Here is a 23,732-nt window from a genome sequence, read left to right on the forward strand (position 1 = left end):
ACTACGAATAAATGCGTCGAAAACGGAATACATGCGAACGAGAGTCTTCAAGAAGAACAACATCAGCCTCCTAACACAAGTCTCTGTAGACGGCGATAAACTTGTGAGTTCGTGTATTTGAGGTCACTGGTGACTGTCGACAATAACACCAGCAAGGAGGAGATTCAGAGACGCATCCAGGCTGGAAATCGTGCTCACCTTCACTTCGGAAGACACTTCGATCGAGTCGAGTGCGACGACGCACGAAGTTGACACTGTACAAAACTCAGAGAAGACCGGTAGTCCTCTATGGAAACGAGACAACAACGCTTCTCGCGGTGGACCTTGGAGCTCTTGAAGTTATCGGTGCTGCAGCTATCTACGGTGGAGTACAAACGGACGACGGAGAATGGCTACGGCGAATGAACCATGACCTGCACACGCTGCGTGGAGAAAACCCATTGCAAAATGAAGCAAAATCTTGGTGCTACATTCCGATACGGAACTCGACCTTCTGTTTATTATACACAGACTTCGCAGCCAACTGTTAAGTGTACAGGACAATTGCGGGGCTAGCGCTACGATCCTACTGACACTGACAGTCTCTCCCGAGCCGAGACTCGAACCTACGACGACTGTCTTGTTAAGCCAGCATCGTACATCAAAATTCAATAGGTTGCGGTGGAGTACAAACGGACGACGGAGAATGGCTACGGCGAATGAACCATGACCTGCACACGCTGCGTGGAGAAAACCCATTGCAAAATGAAGCAAAATCTTGGTGCTACATTCCGATACGGAACTCGACCTTCTGTTTATTATACACAGACTTCGCAGCCAACTGTTAAGTGTACAGGACAATTGCGGGGCTAGCGCTACGATCCTACTGACACTGACAGTCTCTCCCGAGCCGAGACTCGAACCTACGACGACTGTCTTGTTAAGCCAGCATCGTACATCAAAATTCAATAGGTTGCGGTGATCCGATCACGTCGTAAAGATGCCGGACGACAACCCTGTAAAATCACTTCTCTTCAGCAACCCTGACGGCACCAGAAATAGAGGAGCGCAGCGTGCACGATGGTTCGACCAAACCGAAGGCGACTTGCGGATGATGAAGGTAATACATATGGCAAAAAAATCGATATCGAACATTTTATGATACCGTACTTTTTTCATCGATCAAAGAGGTGAAACTGGTTTGAGGCATAACTTCAAGAATTCCGATTGATCTGAAATTTTGCACGGGGACGACTTTCGAGAAGATGAAACTTTTGAAACTTGCTGCCAAACGAAATTCGAAAAATCGATTTCTATTGGTACCCTACCGACTATGTTTCAATATTTTATTTTTAGTGCCTTCAGCCATTTGTGATTATTGCCATATCACATATTATGTCTTTATGATTAAGCTTTTCATGATTCTGCCTTTCGTGATTTCAATTTTCCACGTTTCGTAGGGGATCTGAGTTAAGTAGGTAGTATTTTATTCAGGGGTTTTTAAACCCTGTCCCCGTGAACAAAGAAATCGATTTTCTCTTCAAAAATGACATTCAAACTAAGCTTATTTTCCTCACAAGTACAACAGTACAGTACAATCGGTGTCTCAAATGAAAGGTCGATCAGTTCTTGAACCTTGTACAATGATCAAATAATACCATACAGCATCACCCGCGAGAAATGGGTTTAGATTTTTTTAGTAAACTCAGTGTTTGTTTCAAAGATGGCTAAGGTCTAGAAATAAAACAACAGAATGATTGAGATTAAATATTATTTTTTCTTAACAGTTTGATCATAAAACACTGAAATAAATGATACTTTTGAGCGGTATGCAGATTTGAAATTTTAGAGCTGCAACAGAGCATTTTTCAATGTTATCCACTTGTAACACCTCATCGAAAAACCAATGATGCACACCAGTTCACTTCAAGAGACAACACAAAGCCGCTCGCGATCACGGTTGCTCTGCCACACAGGTGAAAATATTGCAATGGCAACGACGAGTGGAACGGAAATCGTCTTTATCCCAATATGATATATACTACCATCGAGATTCATTAAATTTACAGTGATTATTATTCACAGCAAGGATGCTGTGCCGCTCGCTCGCTGCTGCCCAGCCGGTTTACTTGTCCCTTGTTATTTTTTTTTTACGCCCGGTTTACCTCTTTGTTCGCCTGCTTTTCGTTCCACATTCGTAGTGTCTACCCCCTTAAATAACGTTATAGAACTTCTTCGATTTCATCATAACCTGCCTCTCGGTTCAGGGATTTTGGCTTTGTTTAAAGAATACCTGTTCTTCATACACACGATGGTGATTTAAATCCACTACCATCACTCTCGCTCGTTTGCCCTTCATTAAAATTTCTTGTTCTTTCCGCTCTATGCTCTCCTACCATTCATCCGTGTAGCTGCGGGTCCCTGATTAGTTCAATCATTGACTTCGCCAGGATGATGCGGCTCTATAGTGACTTAATTAAGTTCTAATCAGTTTGAAATAAATTTCTGATTTCCTTTAGAATGAGATTTATATTTCGTTTCGCTCGACTGATTCTGTAACTAATATACATTTTTCGACCAAGTGCCTTTTACTGCACTTGAGCTAGATTATAAGCTTTGTCGATGTGTATTTTTTGTGCTGCAACCAAATTAACACTTAGTAAGTGGCACCTTCGAGCCCCCAAATCTGCCAGCGATCTCATGACTAATTTTGGATCGTCATAGTAATACGGCTCCAGCTCCAGGTTAGGCCGGTTTATACCAATGTTGCTAAATCTCCGACTCGAAACCGGCTTGGAGTTTACCAAAGCCGCGGAGAGGCAGAGAGACAGCATAAACGCGAAATTCAGCGCATTCCTTTGCCAACACCATCGTACACGCGAACGTCCTTGAGGAGATAATCCCGTGTGACCAGTTTGAACTCGTTGTGGAGCCTTTCGGACAGACCACGATTCGCATGCGGAATACGCGGGGTGGGCGGCTAAAGGTGTCAACGTAAAAATTGAACCCGAACGATCGATCGGTCAAGGGGAGAGCTACGGTGGAGTCTCAAAGTTCGTGCTCTCCCGGGGGGTACGGTTCTTAGCGATTGGCTGTGTGCTGCGCACATGGCTCGCGTTAAAGGCTTGTGGATCCGTAGCTACTGTGCGAGCCCAACAGCCTTCCAATCGCATAGTTTTATGGTGTGGTCTGGCATGCTGCAGCAGCAGTTCTTACACAAGTGTAGCCGTAAAACCGGTTCCACCCGAATGACGTGAGGCACTTGTTCGCTCAAAACATTTTCTTCGAAGCAACTTCCACAATTCGCGTACAGCTGGAGATGCTCATCAATAAACACGTCACTCGCTCCTCGCAGGCGAAAGCTCGCTACTCACACCGGGAGCCGGATCGGATGTTCGGTGCGCTGTGTTGATAGAAGAAGCTGAAGACTGATTAGCTCACCGACATGGCGGGATTAGCTAGGAATAGTATTGCGGGTGCTGATTAGTCATGAAATACGGAATATGACTAAATAGTTGCATGATGACCATGTCTTAACCCGATCAGAAGAGCATAGCAAACGGATATCATAATAAAAGCAAATTTTGATATCATACCTCATTTTGCTTTTGGTTTAATATTTGTTTATATCACCACGTTCATTGCAAATAGTAAAATAATAGCACATTTTGATATTATATTTTTTATTAGTTTTTTTTACTCATTTGGTTTATAAGACCCTTCCAGCTGGTCTTGATGTACGATACTGGCCTAACAAGCCAGTCGTCGTAGGTTCGAGTCCCGGCTCGGGAGAAACTGTTAGCGTCAGTAGGATCGTAGCGGCAGCCCTGCAATTGTCCTGTAGACTGAAACAGTTGGCTGCGAAGTCGGTGTATGTAAACACAAGGTTGAGTTCCGAATCAGCATAAAGCACTTTGCTTTGCTATGATTGATTTAAATATAAGGCATAATTTAATTTTGAATTTCATTTATTTATTATCTCTTTTTCATCTATTAATCTACCTGTGTTTGAGTCTTACAAATCGAAATATATCTGATGTCGTTGGATTTTACATGCATGTTGATACACTGTCTTATTGATTGTCTTGTTTTCATGAGTCTAAGTTCATCTGTAAATGTGTATGTGTACAAATTATCAAACAATTTAACAGTTAGCAGTTTCTGACCTACGATAAATGTTAAATCATTAATATCACATAAAATAGCTTGAATATTGAAAAAAGATCCGTTATCCCAAAACCACGAATTATCGTATTTGAAGTCTCTACAAGTAGTGGCTGTACATAAATTGATTCCATGAATGTAAAGTTTAGAATGACAGCTAAATGACTGTTGTGGAACACCATCTTCAAATATCGTATTTTCACTAGGAGTAAACAAACTCTGAGAATCATATTGAATTGAAAGATATTTTTTAGACCAGGTAGACCGAATCCAACACCAAGTTTATTCAAATAATATTTCTTCTCGACTTGAAGAATGGGTTTATTATTGCCAGTGCAAAATTTAAGAAGCATTCCATTACCTAAAATTAAAGTTCAAAATATCTTTGATTATTTTCCGTTTATTTTTGATCAGGGCAGAACACGTCTGTTGGCGGTTGAAAAACAAGAAAATGGAATATGGTAGTGTATGCTTTGTACAATGTTAGCTAATATATGAGAATGGTATACTTGACTGATGGTAATTGACAGATATGGGTTCGATACTCTTAATGGCTTGAATTTTCGAAAGCATGCACTATCCCACAAACAGCATATTTGTCTGATAGTCTAGAAACATTAAACGATTAATTGAATTGGAACTGCCCTTCTATCGATTATATCAAATATATCAACAATGGAGCATGAGAATACATGATGAAACATATATTAAACGGCTTCATAAGGTTACAATGAAGAATTGTATAAAGCGCCCAGATTTCGAACAGTTTCCGTCAAATGTGACAATAAATGAACGTTATATGTCATTTTGCCTAGACCATAAATTTTCTCAAATTTCCGTGTAAATTGTTTAAGCTGTTCCTCGCAAGTGTCTATTGTTTTTTCTGATATATTCGAGTTCAATAGCAGAAAAATTGTCGATGAAAGAATCATCAGATGATCTATGTATTCCTTAGGTAATATCCCATTAAGTGATGGGTATATGTAGTGTAGGAGTGGATATCTTGGAATCGAGCTAGGGGGTCGGAATGATAACATTGTACTCTCGATCTCTGGTAGCCGACGTCCAACATGAAACGGTGCACTGTGGTTTTCGCTCTTAGTCAAAGTTAACCACAACTGTTTCATGACTCCTAGAAGTACTGAGTGCATGTAGTCCGGTGGAAAACATGAAATTATGTCAAATCCAGGAATAGCAACAAAAACCGATTCATCTAAGATTCCGAATATTTCCTCTCCAGATAGATGTACATCGTTCATTAATTCTCTAGTGGTCATATTTTTACGTTTTGGGTAGTGTTTGTTCGGGTAGTATCTTACGCTTCCGGCCTCGATCGTTTTTCCAGGACGTAAACACATCGTACATCCGTAAGCTCCATTGTATTGTTTCATGCATAAAACCTTACATCTTGCTACAGAGTCTAACCAGTTTTGAAGTAAGCTAACAGTATAGTATTCACTGCCGATCAGTGTCCCTTCTTGAAGGTCTCTTAACTCTATACAAAAATATTTAAAAAGTAAATTTGGGTTTGGTTCCCCTTTAGATAGCCAAAGGCCAGCAACTATCAAATTATGCTCACTGAACCTAAGCATAGGGGGAAGGTTGTTCAACGTCACAAAAATGGGATAAAGCGGTTTTTTCATCGTACTTTTGCAAGATGCAGCACCATCAGTGTTGACACTGAGTGTCAGATGCTTGCCAGGTTTTTTTGAGAACAACTCACGAGCAATCCGGCCTCGATTAATATCACAAATATTGTTATCTTTGATATACTTAGCATAATGCTCAATTTCTGTTTGGTATTTGAGAACCATGTCACGGAGTTGGGGTTCAACTGGAATTATTACAAAAAATCTCTTTCTCTTGATTAACAGATGGGACACTCGATTTTTTTCTCGGATTTGGTATTTCCAAAATCGTATTCGCAGGTTGTGCAAAAATAAATGCGTTTTGCATCGTATGCGTTACTGTGAAATTCTGATGCAAATGATGTAAAGTTTTCAGGAAACGTCTTCGTTCCTGCAATGACATTGAATAGTCTCAGAAGATCTTCTAAAGCTTCCTGTGATAAATTGTGCCGAACGTAATAATTCAGGATCATGAATAAAATTTCAACCACTAGCAGATTTGAACGAGCCTGAAAGTGTTGATTACTTCGCTTGGTAAATATCTACAAAAAATAAAACAGAAAATAAGATCATTCATTATACCTGGTACATTGTAAGCATTTTCGAGCTAAGAATCTATCTGTTCTTAGAATTTTTATTTCGCAATTTTCTTTAAATGAAAAAGAAAAATAGTTGATGAAAGTCAGAGTGAAAGTATTACTAGAAATGTCACTGTTGTCGTTATTATATGCAGTGTGAAATTATTATAGAGTCAATGGTGTTTTTACTATAAAAATAATGAATCTAGGTACTGTATATGACAACGAACCTATATAATCTTTTTTTCTACTTTTATATTATAAATCACCTATAATTTTAAAACAGCTATGTGACGGCAGTTTCTGTTAAAAACTTTAACTGTGACCAAAAAATAAACTAGTTTTCTCGTTCATTATAGCAGCCTAGTCTGCATTTTGAAAGAAAAACAAACCTTTAAGAACTCATACCATCCGCTAATTTCATTCAAAGATACTTCATTGTCGTCTTGGATAGAACGCAACGGATTTGTATTTTCGGGGATCCCGTTATTATCTCCATGATACAAGTGCTCCTGAGAGGATTCGTTGACTGTAATGCTTATTCTTCCTTCGACAGAAAGCTCATCTTCATCGACAAACCAAGAATTAGATAACTGAGCTGCTGCTTCATCAACAATCGAGTTACCCGAATCAGAAACTGTTCGTAATTTTCTTTTTACATTGAAAAATTGTTCAGAATCTATCTGTTCATTCCTTTTAATTGCAGTCTTCTTGGGCTGAAAAGATAGACTTTTTAAGACTATGATCGTCGCGATTGATTTAATGCTTGCACTGCATATCACTAGACAAAACAAATTTTAGATTTACAACGTCCAAATAATTTCACACTGTATGTAGACTCCAGTTCAAAAATGTAATACCTTCTTTCCGTATCGCCTTCCTTGTATTTCACTGGATAAATAGTCATGCCGCCTTCTACGTGGTTTCATGATGCAGAAAATAAAACAGAAAGCTTTGAAACAACGAACTAGCCAAAATGGTGGATGCCGATGGTAACGATGGTAACAGAAGCACCAGCAAAGTTGCCAGGTCAATTATCACAATCTTTATGTCGAATGCGTTTTTGCGGTTTAGCTACACGAGGACTACACTTTTGGCCTGTAGGTTTTTTTTTATTTTCCGGACTGCACCGAAACTACACTCTCTCTCTCTGTTCCAGACTTCACCCAAAAAAAACAGGGTGTAGTTTGAAACAGAACAACAACAAAAAAAACAAGTGCTGTCAAATGCCGTACGGAAACGACAGCAAAGTTACTTTAGTTTCCCTGTTCGTTTACAAGCTGCCATGTGTAGTCCGTGACGGTGTAGCAGCGTCGCGCAAACGAGTTCGAGATTAATGTATTTACAGTCGTTTATTGTAAATGTTTCCCAACAGGATGCGAAATAAAAATACTCTCAGATGCTATACATTGGTTTTATAGTATTTGCCATTTACCTGCAATTGCTTGAGAAACCGGAAAAATCTGGTTTAAATCAGAGAGATATCTTTCCGTAGTGCGCAAAAATTGCAGTTGACAAGGAAAAGTCTGCGAATATTTTGAGAATGTCTGTATATATATAGGAAGACTCAAAGAAAAATCTGTAAATCCTGTAAAAAAAACTGAAAATGTCTGCAAATCAATAAAAATTTACACTCGGCCACTAGACAATTGCTTTTTGCAAACCAATCTGTATATCTGGTATCCCTGGTGCACATTGATAGATGATAATGTATGAATGGCAACTCTGCATCAGAGGAATGAAAAAAAAACAACGATACCAAGATGGCAAAATTGTTCACAGTTTAAAAAAAAAATTAAAATGTTTAATTTAGATTTCTAACATGACGTAATGCACTATTAGTATTTTTTGTTGCTTTGAAACAAAGTGTAGTTTAAAAACACCAACAACATGTTTTCAAACTACAGTTTGGTTCTTCTTCACCGTTTCAAGAAGAGCAGAACAAACATGTCAGTGGACGCATAACTGTGCCATGTGTCAGTTTGACATTCATTAGGTTTCGTTGTGATTTGACACGAATTGTTGATCTATTTTTTTGAACATGATCATACTTGAAAAATGATATATGTGAGCACATTTCGCGATACTGGTAAAAATCTTTGCATATCTGTCCAGTGCTGGTTGAAAATTCGATCTATTTGGCTGGGAAATGCTTCGTTTCAAGAATATTCTAACGTTGGTTTCAGACTATATATTTTGTGAACAATTTAAGCAAAAGACAATCATGCTTCTACCAGTGAAAGGCTACTACAATGAATTGTAGACTGACGGGTAGTTTTTTGAATTTTCATTAACTTTCTTTAAAAATAATCTGGCATCTTTGTTGAAGACAAGTCAACTTAGAGCAGTCTGGCATCTCTGGTTCAGAATAGTTTTCTTCTCAATCGTGCTAGTTGAACGCGTAGTTGAAGTCAAGTAATCGAATAATCGTAATCGAAGTCTAGTAAAATGGCTAAATTTAAAAAAGTTGGCTCTCGAAAAACCGTTGGCAGAAAAGCGAACGCAGCGAATATGCTTTTTTTGGAACAAACTGTAAGTATATGGTACAATACAAAAAATCTTTGGGAAACGGAGAGAAAACTGTTATAACCTCAAATATTTTTGATCCTCGTGTATTTTCAGGTGAGCAACGTGAAAAAAACTTCAAAAAACCGACATCTGAACGTAAAATATACGGAAAGGACCATGCGATGAAGAAAATGCCAGTTTCTGAAAAAAGCCAAGCGAAAAAATCAGCCCTTCGAAAACGAAGACCTAGCAATGTTTCGAACCAATATCCGTCTGATTTTGGGGAAACAATAGAGACAATCACGGCTGTTGAAGCAGAACAACCGCAGATAATTGAAATATATAACAACGAGACACCATTCGAAGATAACACTGCAGTTGAGTCCACTGCAAATGCAAAAATTACAGAACTTCTCAGCAAAGTTGCAAAACTGGAAGAGGCAAACGATAAACTCCAAAAGCTCAACATGCAGTTGCAAGAGGCATAACTGGAAAAACCCACAGAAGGTTCTTTTAAAGAACTGCCTGGATACCCGGATAAGGCATGGCTGTTGAAGGTTTCGCAAGCTGCAAACGAATCGGACTATATGTTTGTGAAGGAATTAATGCTTCGTCTGTGGCCAAATGGTATTGGCAACGCAACTGTGTCGGGAAGAAAGTCGAACAATCCTAGCGGTAAGCGAAAGCTGCCAAATCAGCAGGAATCCTTGTTAACAGTTTCTCCGGCGAAGCTTGACCCAGAAAAAGTTGAATACATTAAAGGTAACTCTTAAAATTATTAAGCAATTAACAAAAAAAAATCTAACATTTTTTTTATTCAGATCGGCTTTTCGAACGGAGGATGTTGCTGAGAGATGCTCCAGGTACAGCTCAAAAGATGGCGCAAAAAGTTCCGAAATACATCGCCATAGCAGTCGCGAACAATCCCGCTCTTAGAAAAGAATTATTTTAATCAATATCGAGTTAATCGTTGTCGTTTCCCTAACTTGTTATTTGAAGGAGATAAATAAAAGATGACTGAAATATTACATAGCTAGTTTTTTTTACATTTTAGAAATATGAACAAAAGAACTAAATTTGCTGTTCTTAAACTATTGTCTCTACAAACCTGTATCAGGTATTTAGTTGCTATTCGCACAATAACTCACGAATAGCTTATTCGGATTGTTTATTGATAGCAAAATAATAGCTAGCGCAATACCTGGATATGCTCTGATGTTGCTTTGGAACAAACATTTTTTTGGTCTTTAATTTTGCTATTTAAGCACTTGTTTCGACCTGATGCAGTACAAGTTGAGCCATTCTGCTATTTCAAAATGAATAACATAATGTGGTATGCATTTCCTATTCCTTTCTGCTCGGGTTGTGTTCGTTTAAAAAAAAACACAATTCGATATTCAGTGTTTCATCATCACTATGTTATATGTATAAGTGCTTATGTGATAAATATAGCCGTTGTAGAACAATTACTTCAATGAATGAACTCTTTTTTCAATTGATGGATTCATGCAATACACAAAAACTAGTATCAAAGAATGATAGTTTAAACCAAGCCCCAAAATTTAATTGCAAAAAGTTGCTAAAATTAATTGTCGTTCATTCTAATAACCATAAAATTGCAAGGATTCCCAGCTCAAAAAAACCCAGAATGTCGTTTTGTTTTCAGCAAAAATTCTCTTTTCGAGATAAAATCCATCTATCAATAACAAATTTCGATATCGACAATTTCATGTACTACTACCTACTACCTGTGCATTTTTTCATCGATCAAAAGAAGGAAACGTTGACCGCTTTGAAGCACCTGTCCCCAAGGTCCGATTGCGCTGAAATTTTTCATGGAGGCTTTTTCCGAGCAGACGAAACTTTTTTTTAAAGCTAAATTCGAAAAGTCGATTTTCATTGCCGTCCTAACATACATAGGTACACAAAAGTTTATTGGAATTTCCAAAGTCAGATATTTACGGCCTGTGTAAATTTATTTATTTTCATTTGACCGGAAACAGCACATTTTATATTATTCGATAAGGTAATATGCCCTTATGTTTAGTAATGGGTCAATGCATCATCGGAAAAACCTGTCAAACTTAAAAAATTTCTGATTGTTTTTCAGTTCAGGAGATATTCCCTGATTTCCCTGATCTAAAAATGAATTCCCTGACATTTCCTGATTTTACAGGTTTTTCACATCATGTGTGCAATTCCACAAAACAACGGGCAACCAATTTAATCGACCCTTTTTAATTTGGCTGAAACTTTGCGTAGATGTTTATATTTGGCAAAAGATGCCATTTTGTGCTTTTGGTTTAATGTTTTGGAACACGACTCATCTTTATAAAGTTATGAAGTTATGAAGTAAAATGCTATTTTGAGAAATTATTGATGATTACAAATATTTTTAGAGCCAAAATGGTTAGTTTAATCGGTATGACGTCTTCAGGTAAGTTGAAGATTTTTTTTTGCTCATGGAAAAGTTGTAAATAATAATTTTGTCTTTCAAAAAAAAAAAAAATATATACACTCTAAAAAAATTGTTGAAGTTAAAAGAAAAAAGAAAAATTAATTATTTATAAAAGTTTATTCTTGAAAAATCTATTTTTTTATAGAAACTACAAAAGATAAAGTATTTTATTGAGATGGTAAAAAGTTATGAGGTGGTTTTGGAAAATTTTATTTCACCTATTTGAAAATTATGTACAGTAATTATGAAATAACAGAGCCTGAAAAACTGGGTCAAAATTCCGCACTAAATGTCTGCAGTCAAAACAGAATGTTTTCGAATTGGGTTGTTTTCGTACAAATATAACCAGAGAAAATCCAGCTGGAAGTCAGTCCAGTACTAATTTTTGACACTAAGAAATGTGAAATCTATGTTTATTCAGAGAGTAAACTAACGTTTTGATATCAGAAGAATAAATTTTTTGTAAGGTAAACTAGCACAGTGTCCTTTAGGTCCACTCAAATTACACTAATGAAGTAACAAATTAAATATTTAATTTAAATACAAAACCTGGGTTTAAAATACTCTTTTAAGGGTCGGATTTTACCTCTAGTAGGCGAAGAAGGCGAAAGAGAAGATTATGTAGCAAAAATAAATGTAGCAACAAAACTGATCAAAGAATGAGAAAAAAAGGTTCTAAATGATTCATTAACGGCTTCAAATGTTAGTAGGAACGCCTCAAAGTTTGATTCAAAATTCATCATATTTTCCAGATCGAAGAATCGATGACAAAAATAATAAAATTAGATGATATCCAATGTCTTTTTATATCGTTTTTCTATAAAATCTCATTGACGAATTAAAAACAAAGTGAACACGTGTGCTATGGAATGGGATGAAGTTAATCAATTTGTACAATATTTTTCAAATAAATCGTTTCATGTTGATTTTCTCGAAACAGTATTTATTTAAAATAAGTCTTGGTATCCCGATCAATCAAAAATATCAAGATTATACCTAATCTTGATATTTTGTTACGAACTTTTTGTATCAACTTGTGTTCTAAACTTGATCTCGTTAATAGTTAAAATATCAAAATTTCTATCAAAATTTCTATCAAAATTACTTATTGATTACTACAAATTATAGCAAGTTTTGTAAGGTTTTTGGCAGTAAATAGTTATAAATAAGCTTTAAAAAACACACTTTTGAACATTCAAGTGTATGATAACAGAAATTGTTATAATTCTGTACTTTTTATCATTCTGACGTATCAAGAACATTACAGGCTTCGTTATTTCTATCAAGTTCAGATAATTTTGTGTTACCCGTTTGTTAGAACCGTTTGATCGGGATGTTTCAATTAGCACCGTTATGACTAGCATTGGAATTCAATCGTTTACATGAATAAGTACATCTGAGGATTCTCTAAGACCCTATGAAACAATCGAGGTGAAATTGATCACCCCTGAAATGGGTGCGTTATATTGAAAATTTTCTATTGATATGATGATTCTTGAAATGCAAATTGTTAACAATACCGATATTCTAGCTTAAAGCTATTTGGATTTGAAATTTACTAATTTTTCTATCATTTTTTCGACGTTTGGGCGATTTTAATCCAGTTGCAATCATGTATTAGATCGAATAAAAACTCTCAATCGGTCAAATAATATATTTTCATAGCGCACTAAATTCTTCATGTAATGCAATAAGTCACTTGCTGAATAATATCTGCTAGCTTTTAAATGTTAATTGGGCTGTATTGAGCGCTCTTCTCCTATAAAAACACGATCAGAAAGCAAAGCTCTACCCAAGCTGCCAATTAGTTTGTTGTTCTCAAGCTTAAGTAATGCCAATCTTAAATTAATCTTACTTTGCGTTATAATCTCCGACCAGCGAGGAGTTTCTCAATGACGGCAGATTTAACTTGAAATTGTTAAAATCCCGTTAAATTGAACTGAAACAATACAAACCACGAACCGATTTTCAACGTCATACGCCGACCGTCAGTCGCTTCTTGAAACGGACCATTTCCGCAGCCGCACGCAGCGATGTTTAGCATATGCGATTCGGCCAGAAAAATACGTAGGCCAGTCTGACGGGCGTTTCGTTTACATTTGCAACCCTCTGGCAGCAGCATTCTGGGGCGCTAGGTGAGATTTCCAAACAAAAACATCTGTTCTTGGTAGTAATTATCTTCGAGTTAAATTCTTTCCGCGGGCTTTTACTTGGTGGTTGGGCACAGAAGTTTTCCGACACGCAACAACCACTTTGTTACTTTGAATTCAGTTCGATGTTGGTTGGCTACTGCCATATGCGAAGGTAGCTTCAAGCGGTTCTGTTTGGAAGTGACACGTGTTTGACGGTTTTAAAAGATAATCAATAGCTCTGATCGATTATTCTGAATGGTCGGTGCGGCAGCGCGCTCGATGGTGAATGAAACGAATCTCGCCTTTCAGGGATTGGTGTTGTGTGCCTACCCTTTTTTTTAGGCGCCATTGACGTTCGTTTTCAAGCATTTGCGTTCAGTAATAAACTCCCTGCTTTCAGAAGGGTAATAATGGTATCCATTGGGAACCGCGCACATTATGTTTCACCCCAAAATTGTTTTTGGGATCTCTTTTCTCTTTTTATCCAAAATGAACGAAAAAAATTTCTAAAAATGATAACTCGCAGATATACTTTCCAACAAGAATCTGTAATCTAGAAAATTTGAAACTTGAATTGAAAACCTGTCAGCTCGTTGATTACTGCCGACAAGTGGTTTCGTAGAAAAAATGTGTCCTTGTCGGTGGATTTTTCATATCGATGACTAAAGAAATAGACACAGAAAAAAAATGTTGCTCGCGAATAAACGTTGTCTACATTTGATTCCCAACCATTTATCCTACAATCTGTATACCCTGCTAGCCAGATAAAGAAATCATGCACCGCCCGATTAGTTGGTGCTGCACAGCCCTTTCGGAAGTTACATAATGACAGGGCCGACAGGGCCTGTTATATTCTTTCCCGTGAAACAAACACACACCTTGTTGGGAGTCCCCTTGGCCTTGCAAGCGGCACTTGTTTTGAACTAGGTTGCGTCTTTGCTTCGGCAGTATGTAATTTGCGGCACGAAGCATAAATGCTGATTATGCAAATCGCGGAATCTTTCGTCAGCTTCTTCACGCTCGAAGCTGTTTCGAGAATGCCCGTTTGAGACGAAAGATTTTGTTGGTAAACATGATTTTGAAAAATGGGATAACAATTGTGTAGTTAGTCGATTCGTTTTGAGTTTAAAAAAAACATTCATATCATATGCATAACCAGGGTAATTGCCTTTATTTGTTTTAATTTTTTATCTCTGAAGGTATACAATGATACCAACACTTTCTGTCATTATTATGCTACAACTCTACATCAATGTTTTGATAAAAAAAAACAATGCATAGAACAATGAAGCCGTTATTTTGCTCTATAATTTGAACTATCGGTGACCAAGCTTCAAACTATAATTGTTAACAACTATAATTGTTGTTCAGAGTTGATACGAATAAAGCTCAATCGGTCAAATTGTCTTGTTTTGGCGGAGTAAACGAATTTGAAATGCTGCTAAAACAGGGTGAGAATGTACCAAAAATGCGTTGAAGGCCATGAAAAGTAGCTCTCGAACGTCACTACTAAAACAACCAGATAGGTGTGACAAGCTGCAGAATTGAAAGTTTCAATTGACTATTATATCTATCTGCACTTTTGGATGCTGTAGCACCTTGTCATTCAGCTTTGTTTAATTGTTTTGAATTCACGATCATATTTTTCCTGAGCAAAGTTATTTAATAATGGCTAGACAATTTTTTTTAAATCGTAATAGGGAGTGACTGAAATAATTAACCTAACTATAGGTGTTTTTTATAGTTTTTCAAATACGATACGTACAACATACAAACAAAAAATCCTAACATGTTAGCTTCAAATGTCTTGACAATAACAACCTTTTTTTTATCGTACACTTGATATATTTATGTTTTTCAGCGATAGCGATTTTTAAAAACTTTAGTGTAAGGCTAATGACATACTGAGGCGTCAAATGAAGCGAAGCAAAAAGCGTCGCAAAAGCGTCAAAGCTACTTCTTCGAACGTCTATATGAAACGCTCGAACCGGTCATACTGGAGCGGCAAAGACGCGTCGATAGAGGCGGCGAAACAGAACGAGTAGTGTTTTGACGCGCGTATATGTACGCGGTAATACCATATTCAGACTAAATCTTTTATCGCCAGGTGCTTTATATTTGCTTTGTTTTGGTTTGGTAATTGGAAAAAGCAAATAAATACATTTTCGTTTAGAAAATGTTAAAATGTTTAGAAGAGGGTTGTGCAGTAAATCCATGTTCAGACTAAACCTGATATCGCCAAGTACTTAATATTTGCTTTATTTTGGTCTTAAATCTTAAAAAAGAAAAAAAGTAGGATAGAAAATACTATCGGGAAAAATTTTCAGGTCGTCGGGAAAATAGCACTGATATTATTGATTGATATTGTTGAGTTTTGATTTGAATGGCCAGAAATCTAGCATGCTAAACTTCTTTGGTCGCGAAAATGCAAGCCGCTGAGTAACTAGCTGTGCTCTCATTGGTTATTCAAATCCTAACAGATATTATAAACTAGTTGAACGTTGCTCGGGGTCAACGGGTTTAAAATTTAGGATAATTTCTTATTTTTTTTACAACGTCTGTAGCGCAACTCACTTCAGTAATATTATTTTATTTCATAAAAAAATCTCTGTTTACTAGAAACGTAATTTACCTTGCTTGAAGAAGCAAAAAAATCTTCATTGGACGAATTCATATTTCCTTTAAACAAAACCGCTATTGGAATCTAGGAATATGACAACACAACGCATTTGCGACGCTCGCTCCAGTATGTCATAGGAAGCTTCACCCAAAGCTTCTGTTTATTCCGCTTCTCAAGCGCTCAACGCTTCGCTTCATTTGACGCCTCAGTATGTCAGTAGCCTAAAATTCACTGAAATAGCTCGAAATCCACTGACATTGTTTTTAAGCAATAAAAAACATTCCACTGACCTTTGGCCAGCTGGGAGCGAAAATCCGTTCAAGGTTGTATCACCCTTGAAATTCCTGATTTTCAAGGCACAAAGAAGACACGAACAATTTGTTAGAGTCATCCGACTACCTGACCGAGAGCAACAAAGAAACGTTTCAAAACATATTCAGGATCCCTCGACTCATTGTACTTGAGAAAATCCGAAGAAGCGACTAACAGATTTGCCATGCGATTATACGGGATTTCGCAAACGTGTGAAATGAATCCGTACCTTGGATTTTTCGTTTTGCAATCCGTTCTAAGTGTATTATCCGATCAGCTTCAAGCCATCGTGTCAACGTCGTCGTCCGGGACCGTAAATGTTTACTCTCACTTTGACTGCCGCGATAGCCAGGCTAGCCACACACATAAATCAACATTCGATTTCACTTTAATATTTGCATCGATGAAAAATATATTTTCATATTCATAGTCGCCTCCAACGATGGCCGGAGCAACTGCCTCACCGATGACTTTAATATTCAGAAAGCTCACACGCTTCGGACATTTTTCTTCGATTTCTACCGCACTCAGCACTGTGCTACCGTTCGCGTCAGGTTTCGAGCCTTTGCTCAGTGGGTGAACTATTCGATCTTACGGTTAATAATTATCAATGCGCACTCACACACTACCACTGGATCGATTTCATCCGAAATTTTTTCGAGATAATTATTTCTTTTTTCTTCTCCCACACAACAACTTCCTGCAAGTGCCTCACATATGAGTCTCACTGTTCAATGCCTCAATTTTCCCAAGCTGTTCAACCAGTTCGTAATTTGTGCATAATTAGCAATTCTGCAAGAGATGATCAACATTCAATTACCATACTGCCCGTGCTCGCCAACTTGTCTCGTATATCTTGGACATTCCATTTACACGAGAACGGATATGCGACTGCGAAACCGGAACTTGCACTCATTGCACTTACGATAAAGTAATCAGCTGCGATGGTAACCGTTATTTACGCACCGAAACAGCCTCCAATCGCTTAACGATTATTAACTATCCAAACAAACAAAAAGAACATCCGAAGCCATACCGTATTGTTTAACCTGACTCATCCGTGAATCAATATCAAGGACAAAACTTTTGTTTGCGAGTACCGATAGCACTGTTGAAACACTGAACTTAAAAAAGCCGTCCAATCACAGATCCAACGGAGAACTTCACTGGCACTTTTGTTTGTCAATAGTCGTTCTAATGAGCTAAGCATGTACAATCCTTTCGTGGCACATTCCGCTCAAACACTGCTGGCATAATTAACAAGGACGCACAGAACAGAGAAAGGAAAAACCGCAAAACATGCTATAAGCTAAGCACACATGCCGGCAGGCAACGATATACACAACAGCGCGCGGTGACGACTGACGCGACCGACCGACAGCAATGACGATCCAACCCGGTGGAAGGTTCAGATGGGACTGCTTTGAAAAACGTAAACAGAAGAAAACTAGCGATCTCGGTGAGCAGCTCGGCTTAAACCGCTCATCGATCATAGGCGAGCGAGGAAGGAAAAGCAAAACATGCGAGAAACATGCATGGTTGGTATGGTAAGTCTAACGAAACACTTTTCCTCCTGCTTTGCCGACTCGCGATGCTTTTTCTGTGTTTTTTTTTTGTGTTGGTTGGTGCTGAAGGCAGAGTAAACAGCGTACCTACCGGTACAGGCAAGCAGTAACATGAATGCATTAGAGAGAGAACTCGTGTATTTTTTTGGAGTGAGAGATTACATGTTCGAATGTACAAGCAACATAAACAGAGAGCGCAGTTATGTTTGAAGCATAAAATGTGCCTGTGTTGTGTCGGTAAGGGGTTATTGAAACACCATGTCAAGTAGGGTGTTTAACGCTCCTAGTATAGTAGAGATGCGAGCTAAAAAAATAAAAAATTGGAAAATTGAACATTTAATTATGAGATGGAATTTTTAAATGGTTCACACCAAAAATTCTCTTTATGGTTCAGCAAAGTACATTGCTGAAAGTGTATCAGCAAATCACTTGTTTACTGAATCACAGCATTTTTTTCAAAAGTTTACTGTAATTCAGTTCTACAGTTTACTGAATTTCGTTCAGTAACTTTATTTTTGCTGTAAACCAGTATTTCATTGATAAATTTACTGAAAACCAGTAATCGATTCAGTGATTCGCAAAAATACAGCAAATCTATTTGCTGAACAGAAAACAGTAAATGAATGTTTGCTGGAATCCAGCGAAAGAATTGATATGTCAAAATATTTTACGTCAAGCTGACATAAGTAAAACGCGCCAAATCGCTGTGCAGCTGGTACGGGATCATCTCTAAGCTCCTGATAGCGGATATGGGACCATAGCTAAGTCACTGTTGGGCTAGATGAACTCAAAGGTTGAAATGATAATCATACATCTTTAGTTCAACAGTAATTTGGCTATGATCCGATGGGCGGATGGAAGCTGGTGCCTGAAGGAAACATGGTTCCCTTGAACTAACTGGTTAACCAGTAAATTGATTTATGCTTTGCTGAATGTACAGCAAATTGTCGAAGCTGACAATCAGCAATTTGTGTTTGGTTTTACTGAACATGCAGCAAACGATCTGTCATTTTTATGCAATCGAGCATTACTGAATAATCAGCAAATTTCATTTTGCTGAACAGATTGCTGGAAACACAGCACACCAAAAATCAGCAAAATTTTGCTGGTTTCCAGCAATGAAAATTTGGTGTGTTCATAGAAGATAAATCAAGCCAACGGAAATCAACTATTGCTTATTCAGAATATTTGAAACAGGGTTAAATTTAAAACAAAACATTTCTGACTAAATTACTGGTTTACTTTTTTTTCCTTCATATAATTGCGAATATTTCTACAAATGCGAATATTTCCGATATTATCACAATTATTTTTGTAAATAAAATAACACTTGAGCAAAACTAAAACAAAGATATTGAGTTCAAAGAGTAATAATTCCACATTCAGATACAGGTTCATACATTGCACTGAAGTAAGAAAATTTTCATGGCATGATTGAGAGATTAACCTAGGTTTTAACCATACATAGTTGAGCTTCCGTTGAAACGAAGAGAAGACATTTTTAGGAATGAGGGAAAAAAATCGTACTACCGCCTTAGTTTTAGCATGGCACTTCACTTTTGGTTAGCCGGTTATTGTTGGCATTTTATGTAAACTTTTAATTTCAACTTTAAAAATCAAAATAGAAATTATTATTGTTTGACTATTGCACTGTTTGCAAATTTTTTTTATGATTTCTAACTCGCTGTTATGCGTCGTGTTCATTTGAAGCCAAACTCAATGATATAAGAAACTCCAATATTTGTTGGATACGTTATTTGAATAGCTACCTACTTACAAAAGTTCAGACTTGTTCTATGCTCATAGCTCAACATTTTTACTTTCAAGTTTGCTTTCAGAAATTTCTTATCATGAGAAGAAAATTCTCAACTAATTCCATTAATGATAATCAAATATATAATTTTCTATTTCTGGCAACAAATATTGGTATAAAATTGCAAAACCAGGTGTTAATTTTCATAGTTATAAAAGACTTAGAAAGTAACGAAGAAAGACAAGCATCCGAATAAAACATAAACGAGTTAACTGGAACAAAAATCCGTTTGAGTTGTGCTACGCCATTTTGTTATACTTTTTATCGCTTTTTTCTTATGTTCGAAGTTGCATTTTTGGTAAAAGAAATCATTTTCCTGCGTCGCTTTTTACACCTTGAAAAAAAATTAAGAAAAACCACCGTTTTATGCCACTGATAAAGAGACTTCCTAAAATTACACTAGTCGACAAAGGAAAAACTTTATGCCGCCCAAAAGCTCAAAACAGTTGCCCTAGAAAGATTATAGCTTTTCAACTATTCCTGTGCATTTTGAGGCCTCTAGTGTATGCAGAAGTGCAACAGAGTGTCGCATAGTAATTGCTCGCCGGGTTCATCGTTTCAACGTTAACTAGAAAAGTCATTCAAGACTCTGAAAAAGTTATCTGTACCAGGGGCAGCTAAATTCACAGAAATAGGTAAAAAGGTATAATTTTCCATTTTTTCGAGTTTGAGCTCTAGGGTTAAACCTATAATAACACTTTTAATATTCAAAACTTCAATGCTTAAAACACTATTTAACTTAAATTTCTGCTTTTTTTGTAAAATGTACGACTACATTTCGTTTATTTCTATTTATTTCGTTTTTGTTTATATAACGACTGAAACGGTTAATTTAACGGGTTTATCGGCTTGATCAGTCCGTGTATACTAGCAAAAGCGATTTGTTTTTTCTTATTCCGACAGTTTCGGTGACTTTATTTCACCTTCTTATTTCATTATGATATATTTATATTTTTATATATTTATATTTTTATATCTTTCTATATTTCTATTTCCATTGTATTTTCATATCTTCTATTTTTCTATCATCCTTTCATTCTATCATTCTACCATTCTGTCTTTCTATATTTCTATATTCCTATATTTCTTTATTCCTATATTCCTATATTTCTATATTTCTACATATCCATATTTCTATATTTCTATATTTCCATCTTCTATGTATCTTCTACCTTTCCATTTTTCTCTCTTCTTATTTTTCCAGTGTCGATGTTTCTATGCTTCTATGTTTCTATCCTTATATCTTTCCATCTTTCCATCTTTCTGTCTTTCTATCTTTCTATCTTTCTATCTTTCTATCTTTCTATCTTTCTATCTTTCTATCTTTCTATCTTTCTATTTTTCTATCTTTCTATCTTTCTATCTTTCTATCTTTCTATCTTTCTATCTTTCTATCTTTCTATCTTTCTATCTTTCTATCTTTCTATCTTTCAATCATTCAATGTTTCAATCTTTCAATCTTTCAATCTTTCAATCTTTCAATCTTTCTATCTTTCTATCTCTCTATCTTTCTATCTTTCTATCTTTCTATCTTTCTATCTTTCTATCTTTCTATCTTTCTATCTTTCTATCTTTCTATCCTTCTATCTTTCTATCTTTCTATCTTTCTATCTTTCTATCTTTCTATCTTTCTATCTTTCTATCTTTCTATCTTTCTATCTTTCTATCTTTCTATCTTTCTATCTTTCTATCTTTCTATCTTTCTATCTTTCTATCTTTCTATCTTTCTATCTTTCTATCTTTCTATCTTTCTATCTTTCTATCTTTCTATCTTTCTATCTTTCTATCTTTCTATCTTTCTATCTTTCTATCTTTCTATCTTTCTATCTTTCTATCTTTCTATCTTTCTATCTTTCTATCTTTCTATCTTTCTATCTTTCTATCTTTCTATCTTTCTATCTTTCTATCTTTCTATCTTTCTATCTTTCTATCTTTCTATCTTTCTATCTTTCTATCTTTCTATCTTTCTATCTTTCTATCTTTCTATCTTTCTATCTTTCTATCTTTCTATCTTTCTATCTTTCTATCTTTCTATCTTTCTATCTTTCTATATTTCTATCTTTCTATCTTTCTATCTTTCTATCTTTCTATCTTTCTATCTTTCTATCTTTCTATCTTTCTATCTTTCTATCTTTCTATCTTTCTATCTTTCTATCTTTCTATCTTTCTATCTTTCTATCTTTCTATCTTTCTATCTTTCTATCTTTCTATCTTTCTATCTTTCTATCTTTCTATCTTTCTATCTTTCTATCTTTCTATCTTTCTATCTTTCTATCTTTCTATCTTTCTATCTTTCTATCTTTCTATCTTTCTATCTTTCTATCTTTCTATCTTTCTATCTTTCTATCTTTCTATCTTTCTATCTTTCTATCTTTCTATCTTTCTATCTTTCTATCTTTCTATCTTTCTATCTTTCTATCTTTCTATCTTTCTATCTTTCTATCTTTCTATCTTTCTATCTTTCTATCTTTCTATCTTTCTATCTTTCTATCTTTCTATCTTTCTATCTTTCTATCTTTCTATCTTTCTATCTTTCTATCTTTCTATCTTTCTATCTTTCTATCTTTCTATCTTTCTATCTTTCTATCTTTCTATTTTTCTATCTTTCTATCTTTCTATCTTCCTATCTTTCTATCTTTCTATCTATCTATCTTTCTATCTTTCTATCTTTCTATCTTTCTATCTTTCTATCTTTCTATCTTTCTATCTTTCTATCTTTCTATCTCTCTATCTTTCTATATTTCTATATTTCTATCTTTCTATCTTTCTATCTTTCTATCTTTCTATCTTTCTATCTTTCTATTTTTCTATCTTTCTATCTTTCTATCTTTCTATCTTTCTATCTTTCTATCTTTCTATCTTTCTATCTTTCTATCTTTCTATCTTTCTATCTTTCTATCTTTCTATCTTTCTATCTTTCTATCTTTCTATCTTTCTATCTTTCTATCTTTCCATCTTTCTATCTTTCTATCTTTCTATCTTTCTATCTTTCTATCTTTCTATCTTTCTATCTTTCTATCTTTCTATCTTTCTATCTTTCTATCTTTCTATCTTTCTATCTCTCTATCTTTCTATCTTTCTATCTTTCTATCTTTCTATCTTTCTATCTTTCTGTCTTTCTATCTTTCTATCTTTCTATCTTTCTATCTTTCTATCTTTCTATCTTTCTATCTTTCTATCTTTCTATCTTTCTATCTTTCTATCTTTCTATCTTTCTATCTTTCTATCTTTCTATCTTTCTATCTTTCTATCTTTCTATCTTTCTATCTTTCTATCTTTCTATCTTTCTATCTTTCTATCTTTCTATCTTTCTATTTTTCTATCTTTCTATCTTTCTATCTTTCTATCTTTCTATCTTTCTATCTTTCTATCTCTCTATCTTTTTATCTTTCTATCTTTCCGTCTTCGACCTATCTATCTTCTATTGGGTACGCAACTGAATTCTAGTTTTTCTATGAAAATGCAAATTCCCATCATTCGTGCGGAACGCCATGAATCAAGCTATTTCTCGTTTTTTTTTATATGAGCAAAACTGCTGATCAGCCAGATTATGTGCCACCGAACGGATCAAGTAATAGTTAGGCGACGCAAAATTTAAACAATATTCCCATTTGTGCGTTTTTGGTAAGTTTGATTGACTTTAGCAGTATGAAATCGAGCGTTGTCATGCAGTAGAATCATTTTCATATACCTTTTCATTTTTCAAAAAATCGATTTTTTTTTATTGCATTCTCTTTAAGTACAACTTCTTGAGAACATTTTCTCGTATTTTCATAAAGATCTGAGCTTTGGATAGAAAGTGAGAGCGGTTTGGGGAGAGAGTTAGAGCGGTTTAACGTGCGCCGAATCGCATGAGCTGAACTTGAAACTTTGTAGGCGTTTATCTCGGAATGGCGTTTCTCAGAATATGACTTTGCCGTGCTTTGCGGTTGATTGCGGTAAAACTACTGAACCGACTTTTTTCATCTTTTTGCC

At 35.8% G+C, this 23,732-nt stretch overlaps 1 protein-coding gene across 6 annotated transcripts in view; it reads right to left on the bottom strand.

Annotated features, from left to right (window-relative positions):
• LOC129733192 (uncharacterized) overlaps window positions 1–17,786 on the bottom strand; it is a 163,513-nt gene extending 145,727 nt beyond the window's left edge. For 3 of the 6 annotated variants that reach the window (XM_055694833.1, XM_055694829.1, XM_055694830.1), the window contains exon 1: window positions 16,609–17,786. The gene's annotated coding sequence lies outside the window, so the exon portion shown is untranslated. Of the gene's footprint in view, window positions 1–16,357; window positions 16,505–16,608 lie in introns of those variants that run through there. The other 3 variants (XM_055694831.1, XM_055694832.1, XM_055694835.1) reach the window with 3 other exon arrangements.
• Window positions 17,787–23,732: the final 5,946 nt, after the last annotated feature.

Source organism: Wyeomyia smithii, chromosome 3 (assembly GCF_029784165.1).
Source record: "Wyeomyia smithii strain HCP4-BCI-WySm-NY-G18 chromosome 3, ASM2978416v1, whole genome shotgun sequence".
Lineage (NCBI taxonomy): Eukaryota > Metazoa > Arthropoda > Insecta > Diptera > Culicidae > Wyeomyia > Wyeomyia smithii.